Here is an 18761-nt window from a genome sequence, read left to right as displayed (position 1 = left end):
TTTGTAAGCTCCTGAGAAAAATGTCTCCAGACCCAGATGTTTTGCTAGAGAATTCTAACAAACATTTAAAGAAGAATGGAAAGCATGTCTACTCAATGTGGCTCAGAAAATAGAGAAGGGAGTACTTCCCAACTTCTGTTAGAAGACCCATCACTTTCCTGACACCAGAATCAGACAAGGACTGCTTCAAAAAAAGGAAGAAAGGAAAACAATAGACCAAGATCTCTCACAAACTCAGATGCAAAGATTCTCAACAAAATATGAACCAACTGAATCTAGCATTATGACACAAAACATTACACACCATAACCAAGTGAGATTTATTCTGGGAATACAAAGCTGGTTCAGTATTCTAAAATCAATATAATACACTGCATCCAAAGATTAAGGGAGAAAAGTCAAATGATCACACCAATTGAAACAGAAAAAACATTTGATACAATCCAAAACCCACTCGTGATAAAAACTTAAGGAACTAGGAATAGAGGGAGAACCCCCTCAGCTTGCCCAAGAATGCCTACAAAAACTCTACAGCTGACATCATACTTCATGGTGAAGGGCTGGGTTCTCTGCCCCTAAATTTGGGGACAATCACCACTATCACTTCACATAGTCCTGGAGGTTCTAGCCGCTGCCTTAAGGCAAGGGGGAAAAGGCACACAGATTGGAAAGGAAGAATTTAAACCTTCCCTATTTGCAGATGACATGACTGTCTATGTGGAAAACTCAAAGGAATATACAAAAAAATTTCTTAGCACTAAGTGAGCTCAGTGGGGCCAGAGGACACAAGACCAACACATAAAAAAATCAACCACACTGCTATATACTCCCAATAAATATGTGAACATAGAGATTAAAGATATACCATTTACATGCCCCCCAAAAGTTATAAAGTGTAACAAATATGTACAGGATCTGACAATTACAATATGTTGATTTTAAAACCCCCAAAAGACCTAACTAAACAGAGAGCCATACCATGCTCATGAATTTAAAGACTCAGCATGGTAAAGAAGTCAGTCTCAACCGACATATAGTATTGATGCAATTCCTATAAAAACTCCAAATAGATTTTTGGTCCATGCAAATAAGCTCATTCCAGAATGTACATGGAGGGCATGGGCCCCGGGCAGCTAGTGGCTGTGAGCAGGCAGGATGACACCGGAGGAGCCCCTGGTCCCACAGTAAGGTCTCTCTGTAGCCACAGCAAAAAGGACTGGATGATGATGGGGGGGGAGGGGTACAGATACAGACTTCAACAGGGCACAGCAGGGAGCCCAGAAGGAGCCCCACCACGAGGCGGGGTGGTGGGGGGAAGGGCTGCCAACTATGCAAAAGGAGAAAGAGCCTTTCCAAAAATGGCCTCTGAGGATGGGACCTACACAGGCAAACAAGAAACCCGACCTAAACTGCATGCCTGATACAAACACCAGCCCAAAAAGGGATCATAGATTTAAATGTAAAATGTAAACTGTAAAGCTTCTAGAAAATAACTTGGGGAAAGTCTTAGAATCTGAGTCCGAGTCACCGGATGCCATGTGACTTCCACCTTGCTCGCTGGAACACCCACCTTGGATCCCTGGCCTGCCACGAAGAAAGTCTCATCCCTTGAGGCCACCATGCCACACAGAAAGCCACGGCAGTTGACAGTCCCCACAGGGCCTGTACCCTAGCCATCCCAGCACTGTTGACAGCAGCATGCCATCATCACCCCTCTCGTCCAGACTGTAGCTGTTTCAGTCACATAAAACTCTTTTAATCTTCCCAGCTGAAGCACTAGACACTGTGGAACAGAGACAAGCTGTCCCCACTGTGCCGTTTGAATTTCTGATCCACAGAATCTGTGGGAATAATAAAATTGTTCTTGTATTAAACGACAAAGTTTGGTGTGGTTTTCTATGCAAAAGGTCATTCGAATACAAGATCATTGAACACTGGGAAAATTAACAGAATGAATAGAAAAGTGATCTAACTATATACTGTCACAAGAGACTCACTCTAGATCTAAAGATACAAATAGATCAAAAGTCAGAATGAAGAGATATTTCATGCAAATAGTAGACAAAGGAGAGGTGGGGTAGCTATACTGATATCACAAATGGACTTTAGGTAAAAACTATTATAAGAGGCAAGGACATTACATTATATATTGATGAAAGAGTCAATTCACAAAGAATATAAAATAATTGTAAACATATATGCACCAAACTACAGAGCCTCCAAATATATGAAGCAGTGACAGAATCAAAGGGAAACAGACAACTCAACAATAATAGTTGGAGATGTCATACCCAACTTTCCATAGTGGACGGAACAACCAGGCAGAACATAAATAGGAAATAGAGGACTTGAACAACACTATAAGCCAATTAGCCCTATAAGACATGTACAGAACCTCCACCCAACAACAGCAGAATGCACATCCTTCTCAAGTAGACATGGAACATTCTCCATGATAGAACACGCTAAGAGGAAGGTTAAGCCACCGAGAGAGAGAGCCACAAAATAAGTTGGGCCACAAAACAAGTCCCAACACATTTAAAAAAATTGAAATGATACAAATATCTTTACTGATCACAAGGAATGAAACTAGAAGTCAATAACAGAAGGAAAACTGGAATATCCACAAATATGTTAAAATTAAACAACTTACTCCTAAACAACCAATGATCAAAAAAAAAAAAAAAAAAAAAGGAAAATAGGAAAATACCTTGAGATGAATAAAATAAAAAATACAACATACCAAAATTTATGGGTCATGGAGAAAGCAGGACTGACAGGAAAATTTACAGCAGTGAATACATACATTGAAAAAAGATCTCAAATCAATAACCTAACCCCAGACCTTAAAAAACTAGAAAAAGAAACACAAATTAAACCCAATGTGAGAAGAAGGAATGAAATAATAAAGATTAAGGCAGAGATAAATACACTACAGAATAGAAACACAATAGAGAAAAATCAATGAAACCAAAAGTTGTTCTTTGAAAAGATCAGCCAAATTGACAGACCTTTAGCTAAACTGACAGAGAAGAGTGAAGGTATGGCTTTCAAATTCAGAAATGAAAGTGAGGATACCACTGATTTTACAGAAATGAATAGAATTATAAGAATTAGAATTTAAAAGAATGCCGTGAACAATTACATACCAACACATTGGATGAAACCTAGAAGAATGGACTAATTCCTAGAAACACACAATGTACCAAAACTGACTTGTGAAGAAATAGAAAATCTGAATAGGACTATAGCTAGTAAGGAAATTGAATCAGTGGTTTAAAATCTCCCAATAAAGAAATATCCAGGGCCAGATGGCTTCCTTGTGAATTCTAACAAACATTAAAGAGGAATTATGCCAATCTTCCCCAACCTCTTTCAGAAATTTAAGAGAAGAAATACTTCCTAACTCATTTGATGAAGCCAGCATTACCCTGATACCAAAGCCAAACAAATACACTACAAAAGAGGAAAACTACAGACCAATATCCCTTATGAATATAAGTGCAAAAATCTTCATCAAAAAACTAGCATACCAAATCCAGCAGCATATAAAAATAATTATTACTATGACAAAATGAGATTTATCCCAGGAAGGCAAGGGAAGTTCAACATATGAAAATCAATCAATGCAATACCCTACGTTAATAGAATGACAGGAAAAACTACATGATCATCTCAATCAATGTAGAAAAATCCAATACTCCTTGATGATTAAAAATACTCAATAAATGAAGAATGGAATGGAATTTCCTCAACATGAAAGATTGTGTATGAAAAACCACAACTTACCTAATACTCAATTGTAAAAGAGTATAAGGGTTTCCTCTAAGATCAGGAATAGGACAAAATTACCCACTCTCACCACCCTGTTCAACATAAAAAAGGCAAGAAAAAGAAATAAAAGAATAAAAAAGGAAAACAGTCAAAATTGGAAAGGAAGAAGTTAAATTATTTCTGTCCAAATATGACATATTTATGTACATGTTATATGTACAAACACTAAAGAATCTATACACAAACAAAGCTGTCAGAGCTAATCAATGAATCCAGAAAAGTTGCAGGATACCAAATCAACAGGCCAAAATTAGTTGCATTTCTGTACACTAATGATAAAAAGGGAATTACAAAAATAATTCTATCTACAACAGCATCAAAAAGAATAAAATGCTTAGGAATAAATTTAACAAACTATACAAACAATTTGTACACAGAAAACTATAAAATATGGCTGAAAGAAATTAAAGCAGACATCAATGTTACGATATCCCATGTTCATGGATCAGGAAACTTAAATTGTCAAGGTGACAATACTACCAAAAGGATCTACAGATTCGATGCAATCTCTATCATTATCTCTACAGCACTTGTTTTTCAGAAATTAAAAAAAAAAAAAACCTACCCTAAAATTCATGTGGAGTCTCAAGTAAGCCTAAATAGCCAAAAAATCTTAAAAAGGAAGAGTAAAGTTGGAGGACTCACACTTCCTTATTTCAAATCTTACTAAAAAAACTACAGTGATAAAAACAGTATGATCTGGCATAAAGATAGACATATCGAGTGATGGAATAGAATGGAGATCCAGAAATAGACCCTCACATATATGGCCAAATGATTTCCAAAAGGGAGTCATGACCATTCAATGGGGAAAAGACAGTTTTTTTCAACAAATGGTGGTAGGAAAACTGCTTATACACATACAAAAGACCCTTCCTTTACCCTATATACAAAAATTAACTCAAAGCAGATCAAGACCTAAACATAAAAGCTGAAAGTATAAGGCTCTTAGTGAGAAACATAGGGAATAATCTTCATGATATCAGATACGGCAATGATACCTTGGATATGTCTCCCAAAGCACAGGCAACAAAAGAAAAACTAAGTAGGACTTTTTGTGTGTGTGCATCAAAAGGCAAAATTAGGAAAGTGAAAAGACAACCCACAGAATGGAAGAAAATATTTCCAAATCATCTATCTGATTAGGAATTAATATCAAAAAAAACACAAAGAGGGGCGCCTGGGTGGCGCAGTCGGTTAAGCGTCCGACTTCAGCCAGGTCACGATCTCATGGTCCGTGAGTTCGAGCCCCGCGTCAGGCTCTGGGCTGATGGCTCATGATGGCTCAGAGCCTGGAGCCTGTTTCCGATTCTGTGTCTCCCTCTCTCTCTCTGACCCTCCCCCGTTCATGCTCTGTCTCTCTCTGTCCCAAAAATAAATAAACGTTGAAAAAAAAAATTAAAAAAAAAAAACAACACAAAGAACTCCTAGTACTCAACAACAAAAAACAAAAACTCAATTCCAAAATGGGCAATGAATAGATCTATTTTTCAAAGACATACACATGGCCAAACAACACATGCAAAAACGTTCAACATCAATTAGTCATCAGATAAACGCAAGTCAAAAACACAATTAGATATCGCCTTCTATCTACTGGGACGGCTATAGTAAAACACGCACACACAGAAAATAACAAGTGTGGTTGGTGGTGGTGTGGAGAAGCTAGAACCCTCACACATTACTGATTGGAAGTCAAATGAAAACAGGATGGTGGTCCCTCAAAAAGTTAAACATAGAATTACTATATGATCCCGCCATCCCACTCCTCCGTACATACCCAAACTGAAAGACTCACGCACGTGCTTGGATAGCCATGTTCATTGAAGCTTTATTCACAAGCCAAAAGGTAGAAGCAAGCCAGATGTCCACTACCAGGTGATTGGATAGCAAAACACGATACATGCGTACAAAGGGATATCACTAAAAGGAAGGAAATTCTGATAACTGCTACCACGTGGATGAACCTCAAGGTGTCACCGCTAAGTGAAGAAAGCCAGTCGCAAAAGGGCACATATTCTGATTCTACATAGACGAAGCCCCTGGAATAGGGAAATTCAGGCAGAGAGTAGAATGGTGGTCACCAAGGGCTGGCAGACAGGGATGGCAGGTTTCTCTTAGGGACGATGAAGAAGTTCCGTGGGTGCGTCACAGCGATGGTCATATAACCCTGCAAATGTACTTAACGCCATCACTGAATTGTCTCTTAAAATAGTTAAAATGGTAGGGGCGCCTGGGTGGCGCAGTGGGTTAAGCGTCCGACTTCAGCCAGGTCACGATCTCTCAGTCCGTGAGTTCGAGCCCCGCGTCAGGCTCTGGGCTGATGGCTCAGAGCCTGGAGCCTGTTTCCGATTCTGTGTCTCCCTCTCTCTCTGCCCTCCCCCGTTCATGCTCTGTCTCTCTCTGTCCCAAAAATAAATAAACGTTGAAAAAAAATAGTTAAAATGGTAAATTTTATATGTATTTGTCTACAATAAAAAATAATCGGAAAAGAAAGGAAAGAAGGGAGGGAGGGAGGAGGCTCAGCATCCCGGCCATCCTGGCTGTTCCCCAGCCTGATGGCTCCAGACAACTGGGCTTCCCCTTCCCAGTCCCGATCAGCCTGCCTTTGAACCGGGCTCTCCCGTGGGCATGCTCGTTTCCAGAGTAAGCAGAAGGATGCTTGAATCCCAGAGAAGGAAGCTGAGGGAGGGGCAGGTTTCTCCTCCGGCTCCTCACCAGGAAGAGCCTACTTCTCACGTGAAGTAGCTCTAGGAGGAAGCCAGGGTTGTGAGCGAGCAGTTATGACTATCCACGCATGAGCCTCTCCTGGTCGTCATTGCTCTCCCCCATCAGGAGCGGGTGCTTGCCCCAACCACGGACACAGAATCCATGAATTGGCCCCAGGTCTCATAGTTATGATACATAGGAGAGTCGAGAATGGACCCTGAATCTTTTCTCCTGATTCCTAGGAAGGGAAGGGAGGCTTCATCAGGCCAGAGGCAGAGAAATGTTGGATTCGGAAGCGGAAGGTTCACCTCCCAGGCTTTGGCCCCGACACACTGTATGTGTTTGGTCCAGTCTTTCCACCTCCTTGTGCTTTATTTTCTTTGTCAGCAAAAGGAGGATCTGAACGTCTGCCTTTCAGGGGCATGGGCTTGAGTCACTGTGGTGATAGCCTATAGGACTCATTCAGGGGAGACTTATGGTTCCTGCTCTGATTCCTTCCCTCTGCTTGAGGTGGGCACCCTGGGAGAGGCACATTCTCTTGGTCTGATATATTTTCCTTCCTAAAATGTTAAGATGGAAGTGTAATGAAATAGGCTTTCCAAAGGGAGTGAATATCCACTCGTAGCTGGACAAACAGCCAGTTGGTGGAAGCGTATGGGGTGATTTCTCTTCTGGAAAGGTGTAAGACCAAGTATTCTGTGAAAATCTTGTGTCACATTTAGGTCTTTCATCCAAGGGGTACATGCACCCCAATGTTTATAGCAGCATTATCAACAACAGCCAAACTGTGGAGAGAGCACAGTCCACTGACTGATGAATGGATAAAGAAGGTATGGTATGTGTATATATATAACGGAATATTACTCAGCCATGAAAAAGAATGAAAGGTTGCCATTTACAATGATGTGGATAGAGCTACAATGTATTAGGCAAAGTGAAATAAGCCCACCAGAGAAAGACAAATACCATATGATTTCACTCATATGTGGAGTTTAAGAAACAAAACAGATGAATATATGGGAGGGGGGGAAATCGAGAAGAGAGGGAAACAAACCATGAGAGACTCTTAACAATAGAGAACAAGCTGAGGACATGATGGGGGATGGGTGTGAAGGAGGGCGCTTGTTGGGATGAGCACTGGGTGTTGTATGTAAGTGATGAATCATGGAGTTCTACTCCTGAAACCACTATTGCACTACATGTTAACTAACTAAAATTTAAATGAAAAAACAAAGACAAAAAGCCTCAAGCATATGTTAAACCCTGAAAAAAAAAAAATAAAACCGTAGGAAGCCTGATGACCCTTGAGGAAAGCAGGTGGAGAAGCCAGGAGAGCTTGGAGTTCCCCTGGGGAGCCGCACAAGGAAACCCTGTGAGTAAAGGTAAGCGCTGGCTTGGGCTTCGCTAGCTGTGTGCCTTTGATCCGTTCACCCCATCCCCGAGCCTCTTACTCCAGGTGCCTAGGAGCCATTAGAACAAAATCTTCCCACTGTGGCCAACAGAGGGTGTGGTCAGGCTTCCATGCTGGGGGGCTCCCACCCCCGGATGTCATTCCTTGAGAATAGGGCTTGTTAGTCAGCAGATGCATCATGAACACCAGTCCCCGCCAGGCTGCCAAGCATTGAATGCAAGCGTCCATAGAAGGTAACAGCCTCCCATGGAGAAGGAGCTCACAGTCACGGGGAGACTCAGAGACAGAGGCCCTTTGGGGAAACGAATGCGAATGCAGAGTGGTAGCATGAGAGAATGCACCAAGGGGAAACTGAGGCAAAGCAGAGTGACCCTGCCCCCAAATGAAGCCGCCACTCAGTCCAGCCAGTGGTTGCCATGCAGGAGCTGGGGCCCACGTGGCCAGAGCTCCTATTTTTTTTCTAGAAAATCCAAATATGCCCATACTTGAGTGAAATGTATGTAGCAGTCAGGACCGTCTGGGTTCTGCTGCAGTAACAAGCAAACCCGGACCTCAGCAGATGAAAGGAAAAGATTTTTTTGTTGCTCAGCTACACTCTGTCCCACATAGTCTCCAAGGGCCCCTGGTCACCATCATCATGTCCTATGTGACTCACCAGGGGGATTTGTGGGGGCTGGACTCATGGACAGCAGCTGGAGGAGATTCCCCATCTCAGGTGTCCCACGGCAAGCACAGAGCTCTGGAGGCCACTCCCCACCCCACCCCACCTCCGCTGCCAAATGCCCAGTCCCAGTCCTCGGCTGACTTTGGAGACAACCATGGCACTTGGACAAACATGGCAGGAAGTCCCTGCCAAGCACACAACACAGTCGGCCGCCTGCCCCCTGATGTGTAATGCTGGCAGCTGACGCCAAGCCATTTTGCTCCGTGCGTGGGCCGCACAGAAGCCGCCTGCAGGTAGGCTGTGCACCGGGGCTGCGAGCCAGGGGTGAGAGGCACTGGAGGCCAGATGCTGATAGCCGGCTGGAAGCAGAGCTGAGCCCACGAGGGCATCTCCGCCCGAGCCCGCCTGCACTGCTCCTCTGCCCTCCCTCAGCTGCTGCCTCTCCCAAAGCCGCTGGCCTCGCGGGCTCTGCCCCTGCTCTCAGACGCCTCACTTCACCTCCTGCCCTATCCTTTCTGTCCAGGGGCATCAGGTCCACAGGGCGGGTACTCAGAATATTTTGGAAGAAACAACACGTGAATGCGTGGGGTCTCCATTTTTCAGATAAAAACGACTTCAGGCAACATTGCTTCCCACGTGCACATGCCAGGTTCTGTGACAAGGGGCTGGCTGATCCCCCTGTGCCAGGCACAGTGCCGTGTGACGGGAATCACCCTCACTCGTCCCCGTGGCAGCCCCAAGGTCAGCACTTGGGCATCATCATCGCCGTCTGTGGATGGGGAAACTGAGTCACAGAAGAGTTAGGAGCTTGCCCTCAGCCACCGCGGGCCCTGGAACAAGGTGGGGCTTGGCTGCACCTGCCAGCGGCCGGCTGTGCCCGCCACGGTGGGGGGATGGGGAGTGTGCTCCTCTCACCTCCAGGCTCAGAATGCTGCCTGGCTCCATCTCCCAGTGCCCTGGGCGTCTGCAGGGGAACTCGGCTCCTGGAAGCCAGATCAGCCCCCGGACACCTGCTGGGGGACACCTCTACCCTCCTCGGAGCCTCGTGCTGAGGAGAGGCAGGGACCCACTTCACCGGTGAGCAGTCCAAGGCCATGGGGCCAGCACGCAAGGGAGCCGCCCTCCAGCCAGACCACTGTCCCTAGTGGACGACTCTGGGCAGGGTCACTGCACCGCGGGGACAACTGATCTGGGGAGACGGGACCCCTATCCGCTGGATCGCGTGTGTGGTAAAATACACACAAAATGTACCGTTTTAACCATTTTTAAGTGTACAGGTGAGTGGCATGAAATGCATTCTCAGAGTCGTGTCGCGCCCCCCACCCCCACCCCGTCTCCGCAGCTTTCTCATCCTGCAGAACAAGATCTGTCGTACCAAGCACTCGCGCCCCAGCCCTGGCACCTGCCCTGCCCTCTGCATGATGAGATTACTGCTCACCGTCGTACGAGTGGATTCCCGCAGCATTTGTCCTTCTGTGACTGGCTACTTCGCCCGCCAGTGTCCGCGAGTCCATCCATGCTGGAGCCGGGGACAGGGTGTCCCCCTCGTGTCAGGCCGAGTAACCGTCCATCATCCGCACACACCACAGCTGGCCTGCCCGTTCGGCCACGGAGGGACACTGGGCTGCGTCCACATTTCAGCTCTTGTGAGCAGTGGTGCCGCGAACGGGGGTGTGCAAACATCCGCCCTCGGTTCTTGGGGGGTACGCCCAGAAGTATGGTTATTGTCTCACACAACAATGCCGTGTTCAAGTTTTTGAGGAAGAGAGACACGTGTTACTAAGTGGCATTTTTGGTAATTCACATCGATTATAGAAAAGTAGGAGAAATAGAGTCAAGAAAAAGAGAAACCCAAAAACGACTGTTTTTTCAGCTTTGCAGAAGGAAACAGCTATTCGCATGTGTGTGGTTCCCTCTGGAGGTGTGAACACGCCTCCACTCCCTCTGTCCGTCCAGTTCCGCTCCTGTCCGCCTCCCCTTGTGGGCAGCTGTCTGTCCTGGCTCAGCCGGGCTCCTACGTGGACCTGCCCGGAGGGCGGCGTCAGGAGAGTGCCCCCTGCCTCGGGGGCCACACCAGGCCTTCCCTAGACAGAGACTGGATGGAGAGCTCGTGTGTCCCAGCTCAGCCCCTCCGCCCACCCCGCGTGCCTCGCAGGTGCTGGGGTCCAGCGGCTCCAGAGTCATCTAGAGAATATATTCGAGCTGTCGTGTGGAGTTGAGTTTCTTTTGGCAAACGCTGGAGACTGACAAAAATATTCATGTCAAAACATTTCTGGCGCAAAATTTATGAAAGCATTTGAATTTGGCCTGGGCATTTTTTTTTTTTTTTCCCCTTTTTCCCTCTCCCCTCCTCCCCCGCCTTGTCCTGAGTTTGGGGCGGGGAGAAGAGATAGAGTCCAGATGTTGGTGGGAATCGCTCTCTTCTCTCCCTCCCCCAGCCCCTCCGGCCAGAGGGACGTTGGAATCAATGGCCACTGTGTGTCCTCTGGAGCACAAAAGGCCGGTATGGCCAGGCCCCGGGTCCTCCGGGCCGTGCGCGCGCTGAGGAAGTGCCCGGCCTGGAGTCTGCCCCTAACCCCTGGGTCGGGGTAATTGTCTGCAGAGGCGGCCCTGGGGCGGGGGCAGTAATGATTTAGGCAGGATCTATTTCACCTCAAGCCTTGTCTACGCCGAAGAGGCCTAATCGAAAGTAATCTGAAAATTAGGGAAAATAAAAACCATGCCCACCGTTACATAAATACCCATTTCCTCACGTTGGCTGCTCGAAACCACCTCATTCCAGAGCAGACTGATGTTTCCCTGATGGGCGAGGCCGGGCGGGGGGCCTTTGATCGGCTCCTCACTGTGCCTGCCTGCCCTCGCTCCCATGGGGATCCAGGAGCAGAGGCTGGGAGTGGCCATGGCCTGGCCCCCCAGGTCCCCCTGGGGACGGCAGGGCCTGGCCCTGCAGACCTCCCTTGTGGCCTGGGGTGGGGAGGGAGGGGTCTGTGGGACTCGAGCTTACATTCCCTGCGACTGTCAGGTCCCCAAGACCTACCGCCCAGGTGACCTCTCCCGGGTCACTCCTCGAGCCCCAGACACTCCCAGTGCAGAACTGCTCTGCAGGCCTGGACGGTCCCGGCCCACGTGTGGGCCTCAGGCCTTCTGTCCGTGGCTGGCCAGATGCAAGGCCACTCTGCGGGACTGGCCTCCCTGTACTCCCCCTGCCATGGGACCCTGTCCTGGCTGAGTTCTTGCCTCTTGAGACCCGTCCGTAAGCCCCACATGACAGGTGACAGGGCCTCTGTCAGCCACGGGCCCTCCAGGGGCCGAAGGCCAGCCAGTCTCCCTTGGTGCAGTCTGGCTGGCCTGCGTTCAGCTCCTGGCAGCACATGTAAGAACGGGTGACTGGGGTTCACCGTGATGGGGTCAAGGCTGCCCTCCAAGGCTGGCCCACCTGGACCCCAGTGACCCCGGGACCCCGGGCCGGGGGCCTCTCCCGGGGCCACCACATGGTTCAGGTCTGCTCGGGCACAGCGCCGCCCGGAAGAGGGCTCAGGGTCAGCCGTGCCCGTGGCCTTTCGGGCAGTGGGGCAGAAGGCCTGCCCCCCTCAGGCTGACCCAAGAGGCAGGACCGTGGCTGGAGAGTGTGGAGGGCATTTCTGGAACCAAGCGCCACGGCAGTAACTCACAACCATCCTGTACCCAGAATTGCCAGGAGGTCCCCACACGTTATTCTTCCTAACCCCCACCGCGGTCCTGCAAGTTCAGATAGAACAGCCCCCATCTTTATACACACAAGGAAACTGAGGCACAAACAGCACGAGGACAGTTCTGGCCAGCACCTGGCCGAGTCCACAGCCCCAGTGCCGGGAGATCCTTTCCTGCCCAGCTCAGGCCCTGGTGGCTCTTGTGAGCGGGGTCCTCCTGGGACAGCTCAGCGGAATGGAGGGAGATGCCCGGGGTGCAGAGGGGCATCACTGGCATTCAAGCAGGGGAGGCAGTGCCTACACAGGACGAAAGCTTCTGGTATTCGGTAGAGTCTGGACGCTGGCCTGTCCACATTTCCCAGGTCCCCAAGGGGACAAAGCCATCCCACAGTCCCTCTGGTTTCTACTTGGGAACCTGACACTGTGTCCAGAGCAGGGTGGGGGCGCTGGGAAGCCAAGTGGGATCCCCATGCCAGTCTCCGCACTTGGCCTGGCCAGGAGATTCCGTCCAGTGGCCCCGGTGGCCCCCTCTGTTCCTTTAGGCTCGGGGCCTCCCAGGAGCAGAGATGAGCCCCTCAAGCCCCACGGGAGCCCTGACTCCTTTCGCTTGACTGCACAGGGCCGAGTTGTGCGAATTCCGGACCTGCCTCTGGAACTGGAATGGCCGGTCTGGGGCTTTGGTGAAAACATCCATTAGAATGCCCTGCACACAGGCCCAGGTTCTCCAGACGACATATATCAGCACCAGCCTTGGAAGATTCCAGAAAGTTGTGGAGAAAGAAGTCGTCCCCCTGGAGCTCTGGAAAGGCTGCTTTGAGGTGTGGCAGGAATGCAGATGGCAGCCAGTCCCAGGCTGGGCGTCACAGAGCACAGGCCCAGCAGTGTGTGGGCCGTGGGGCCAGGGCAGCGGCTCACAGGCTGGACAGAAGCTGCTGAGGCGGAGCCCAGTCGGGACCGACCCCGGCGGACGCGGGACAAGGGACAAGAGCTAAGTGGGAGGGACGTCATGTCTGAAGGCCAGGGGCCCACGGAAGCTCCCTTTCCCCACACAGAAAAGCCTTCCAGAAGCCTTGCCCCTCCGTCTGGGGTGGGGGCCTGGCTGGCACATTGACCCTGTGAGCGGTGGGGCGGGGGTTGGGGCAGGAGACGGAGGAAAGGCCGCGGGAAGGCCCCCAGAGCCGGCTGTGTGTTGCAATTACCCGTAAGCCTGGTGTTTACACGGGGGCCTCACAGAGAACTCAAAGCATATCTGGCAGCGAAGGCATATCAAGTGAGTGTTCAAAAGGGCCGAACCGCGTTTGCAAAAATAAAAACCAAATGGCTGAGTAATCTCCACCAGAGAAGGACCCACTCTTGCAATTGCACGGTCTATTTAGCATGCTTTCATAAAACCTTTTAACGAATCAGCCCTGAACCCGCACGCCAGGCCCACCCCACCTGTCAGCCTTGCGTTTCCAAACATAGGTACGGCTGCTCGGGAGATGGGATGCAGGTTTCCGCCCTCTGGGGAGCGGAAGTCCCCAGCGCCCTTCGGGACAGGCCTGTGCCACCTGGGGTGGAGGATCCCCAGGAGGAAATCTGGCGGGGGGCAGTGAGGTGGGGGACAGCAAGGGACCCGCGGGAGGCCCACGCAGCCTGAGGAATCAGGGAAGGGAGTGCCCGAGCCAGAGGCCGGAAGGAAAAGGAGGAGTGGACAGAGCGGCGGCGAGGGCAGCCCTGAGAGAGGACTGGACACGGGCCTGCGGAGGGTCTGCGGGTCATGCACAGCAGCCCCAGGCAGACAGGAGGGAAAGCGCCTCACGGGGAAGGTTCCATTCCGGAGCGCCAGGCAGGGCTGCTGGTGTTCACGGGGCAGGGTGTCAGCCTCCGACGAGGGGTACACGGCGGGTGTTTTTCAGTCACCCCCTCTCCCCCCAGCGCCTGGAGCTCCCCCACTTGACGTACACGGCTGGGCACACGTGGCCCCTGGGGCAGCAAGGATCTGGCGTTTCCGCCATCCTGACACACGTCCTCGTCCCGGCCCAGTAGCCTGCCGCCTTGGAGGCGGGCACGCCCCGTGTCCCCCGCGTCTGCGTGTGCCTGGACTTCACTTCCCGTGCTGCCGAGCGGGGCCCCGGGGTCTGGGAGCCCCCTGCTGACATTCGGGCTGCTTCGTGTTCAAGCAAGTCCTCACCGAGGCTGCCGCCCTGGCCGCTGGCTGCTCGGTAGGTGTCTAAGACAAGGAATCTTGGCCAGTCTTACGGTAACCGAGTGCTCAACGTCACGAGAAACTACCAAAGTGTTGTCACCCCGTGAGGCCCACCTTACACCGCCCGTGGGGGGTGGAGTCCCAGCCGCTCACATTCCCATCGACTCAGGTATGACCCGGCTTCGTAACTGCACCCTCGAGCATCTTGTCACGGGTGTGGTCTGTGCTTCTCCACGAGCACTATTCCATGCGCTTAGTGGCCACTTGAATACCCTCTCTTGAGAAAGATTTTTCGAATACTTTACCCCTTTTTCTGTATTTGTCTTATTGAATTTAAGACTTCTATGCTTCTTTTTTTTTTTTTTTTAATTTTTTTTTTTTCAACGTTTATTTATTTTTGGGACAGAGAGAGACAGAGCATGAACGGGGGAGGGGCAGAGAGAGAGGGAGACACAGAATCGGAAACAGGCTCCAGGCTCTGAGCCATCAGCCCAGAGCCCGACGCGGGGCTCGAACTCCCGGACCGCGAGATCGTGACCTGGCTGAAGTCGGACGCTTCACCGACTGCGCCACCCAGGCGCCCCAAGACTTCTCTGTTTCAAGGGGCACCCGGGTGGCTCAGTCGGTTAAGCGTCTGACTTCAGCTCAGGTCATGACCTCACGGTTCATGGGTTCGAGACCCACGTCGGGCTCTGTGCTGGCGGCTCAGAGCCTGGAGCCTGCTTTGGATTCTGTGTCTCCCTCTCTCTCTGACCCTCCCCTGTGTGGGCTCTGTCTCTCTCAAAAAAAAATAAATAAACTTTACAAAATAATAATAAAAATTTTAAAAATTAAAAAAATACTTAAGATGTCTATGTTTTGGGTATATAAGTCCTATTTAGATCTTTTTCCCTCTGAACTTCAACTTAGCTTTTAACTTTTTTTTAAAGGTTTATTTACTTATTTTGAGAGGGAAAGAGAGAACGGACACAAGTGAGGGAGGGGCAGGGAGAGAGAGGGAGAGGGAGAGAATCCCAAGCAGGCTCCGTGCTGTCAGCGCAGAGCCCGACATGGGACTTGATCCCATGAACCGTGAGATCATGACCTGAGCTGAAATCAAGAGTTGGACGCTCAACCGATTGAGCCACCCAGACGCCCCCTCCTTTTTAACTATTTACTTTGAAATAATTGTAGATTCAAAGCAAGTTGCAGAAACAAATGTAAGAGGAGGTGCAACACGCCCCTCTCCCAGACCCTTCAACGCGAGCACACAGCCCTATGGTAGAGCCACACTGGAACAAGGAGGCGCCCGGGCCCCGAGCCACTCATCTCTGCGGCTGCACTCGAATCACTCTGTGCCTACTGCAGCCAGCACGGAGTGGGGACGCTCTGTGCCAGCCCCAGAAGACTCCCTCATGCCACCCTTTACAGCCACTGCACCCCTAACCCCCGCAACCACTCATCTCTGCTCCAACTCCATAATTACATTGTTCAATAGGAACGCCTGGGTGGCTCAGTCGGTTGAGCGTCTGACTTCCGCTCAGGTCATGATCTCGTGATTCGTGGGTTCGAGCCCCGCGTCGGGCTCTGTGCCGACGGCTCGGAGCCTGGAGCCTGCTTCGGGCTCTGTGTCTCCCTCTCTGTCTGCCCCTCCCCTGCTCACACTCTGTCTGTCTCTCTCTCCTCTCGCTCAAAAATAAATAAACATTAAACAATTTTTAAAAAAATTACATTGTTCAATACATGCGACATGAAAGGACCCATGCCACGTGTGCCCTTTTGACACGGGCCCTTTCCCTCAGCGTAGTCCCCGAGAAACTGGCCCACATTTCCGTGTGCATCAGTATTTATCCCCTTTCCTCCAAGAGCAGCATTCCAAAGTCTGGATGCACCGGCATTCCCACTCCACGTGGTGAAGGTTGCTGGGCGGTTTCCAGACGTTAGCTATTACGAATAAAGTTGATACGAACATTCCTGTCCAAACTTCTGTGTGAAAATAAATGTCCATTTTCTGGGATAAATGCCCAAAAGGGTAATTGCCGGGTCTTCTAGTAATTCCGTTAATAGGTTTAACAGGAAACCGCCCGAGCAGTTCGCAGGCAGCCGCCCGCTGCCCGCTGCTCCCGCCGGGAGCGTGGGAGGGGCCCGGGGTCCCTGCGCCCTCCCCGTGCTTGGTGTCCTCACCAGATTTTGTCTCAGCTGTCCTGACAGGCGTGGAGTCACAGCGTGTCCCCGGACGGCCCCTGGGGTCAAGGGTCTTTTCACAAAGTGTATTTGCCTTCCGCGTATCGTCTCTTCTCAACTTCTGCCCAGGCGTGGTGCCCACGTCCCGGCGGGACGGTTTGTTCTCACTCTGGGACACTGGGGAGTCCGTGCACATTGCAGACGCTGGGCTTTGGCCACCCGTGCGGCCTGCAAGCACGTTCTCTCCGTCTCTGGATACCCGGTCACCCTGCTGATGGAGTGTCTTTCACAGAGGAGCACAAGTTTCGATTTTTGATCAATTTTCCTTTTAGGGATCATTCTTTTGACAGGAAGCCCGAGAACGCTGTGACTAGCCTGCGTGCCAAAGATGGTCCCCTATTTTTTTTTTTTTTTTTTTTTTGACGTTTGACAGTTTACGTTTTACGTTTACATCTATGACCCACTTTGTGCTGGTGTGTGTATCAGGCGTGCGGTTTAGGTCGGGTTTCTTGTTTGCCTGTGGAGGTCCCATCCTCCGAGGCCATCTGTGGAAAGGTTCTTTTTCCTCCCTTCGCACGGTGGGCAGCCCCCTCCGCCCCGCCCCCCGCGGTGGAGCTCCCGCTGTGCCCCGTTGATGCCTGTGTGTGTCCCCCCAGCACCACCCTGTCCCCTTTGCTGTGGCTACAGAGGGACCTTACTGTGGGGCCAGGGGCTCCTCCAGCGTCGTCCGCCTGCTCACGGCCGCCTGCTGCCCATATTTGTTCCCGGGGGCAGGGCGGCCGTAACAAAATGTCACGAGAGAGAGGCTTAAAGGAGAATTTGTTCTCTGGAGTTCTGGAGGCTGGGAACCCAAGGTCAGAATTGGTTCCTTCCGCGGCTGAGAGGGAGGCCTGTGCTCCCCTTGGCTTGTCGACGGTGTCCTTGTCCCACGTCTGTCTCCAACTTTCCCCTTTTTATAAGGACACCAGTTGTACCGGGTTCCGGCCACCCTAATCACCTCTATGTAATTCGGTCACCTCTTATTCTGAATAAGGCCACGTTCTGAGGTACGAGGGGTCAGGACGTCAACACATGACTCTGAGGGGGCACAATTCAACCCCCGACACTACTGTAAGGTCTGTGCTTTTCCGTGTGAATTTTAGACAGCTCGTCCGTGTCTACCAAAACCTTTCTTGAGGCTTTGCCAGGGGCTGCGAGAAGCCAGCAGATCGATTTGGGAGGACTGACCTCTGCACCAGGCTGAGCCTTCCGGTCCACAAACCTGGCGTGGCTCTCTCCAGTCATGTAGGTCTTGGTTTCTGCCACCCACATTTTATACTTGTCAGCATTTTGATCCGATACACGTTCATCACACTTACATCTGAGTATGTTATTCTCTTCAGAGTGAGTGTAAATGGTGTTGTTTTTGATTTCAATTTTCAAACGTTCATCGTTACTATACAGATACGCAATTGACCTGTGTATTGTGATCTTTTTATCCTCCGGCCTTGCTGAACCCACTTATTACTTCTAAAGGTTTGTTTGCTTTCTGTAGACTCCTCTCGATTGTCTACATAGACCATCGCGTCATCCGCAAATAGAGTCAGTTGAATGTCTTCCACCCTCCTATCTGTGTGCCTGTCTCCCCCTTGCCTTATCACAGTGGCTGGGTGAGATGACGGGGGACAGCAGGGACAGCAGGCATCTTTTCCTTGTTCCCACACTCAGAAGGAGAGCATCCAGTCGTTCACCATCAAGTATGATGTTAGCTGTAGGGGTTGTGTAGGTGTTCTTTAGAGAGTTGAGGAAGTTGCCCCCTCTCTTTCTGGTTTGCTGAAGCTTTTTAAATCATGAATGTGTGTTAAATTTTGTCAAATGATTTTTCTGCCTCAATTGATATCATCATATGATTTTTCGTCTTTAACCAGTTGATGTGGACTGTGTTGACTGATTTTACAATACAGAACCAGCCTTGCGTTTCTGGAATAATCCCACTGCGGGTGCGTGATTTTTGTTTTGCACCACCAAATTTGATTTGGTCATGTTTTGTTGAGGGTTTTTGCTTCTAAACTCATAAGCAATACTAGTTTTTAGTTGTGTTCTATCACACTATCTCTGTTGGTA

At 49.9% G+C, this 18761-nt stretch overlaps 1 non-coding gene across 1 annotated transcript; it reads left to right on the top strand.

Annotated features, from left to right (window-relative positions):
* Positions 1–15976: 15976 nt before the first annotated feature.
* TRNAG-UCC lies at positions 15977–16061 on the top strand. Its single transcript has one exon. It is a non-coding gene; the product is annotated as a tRNA-Gly (tRNA).
* Positions 16062–18761: the final 2700 nt, after the last annotated feature.

Source organism: Leopardus geoffroyi, chromosome D4 (genome assembly GCF_018350155.1).
Source record: "Leopardus geoffroyi isolate Oge1 chromosome D4, O.geoffroyi_Oge1_pat1.0, whole genome shotgun sequence".
NCBI lineage: Eukaryota > Metazoa > Chordata > Mammalia > Carnivora > Felidae > Leopardus > Leopardus geoffroyi.
Note: the sequence above shows the minus strand (reverse complement) of the source record. Positions and strands in the feature narration are given on the sequence as shown.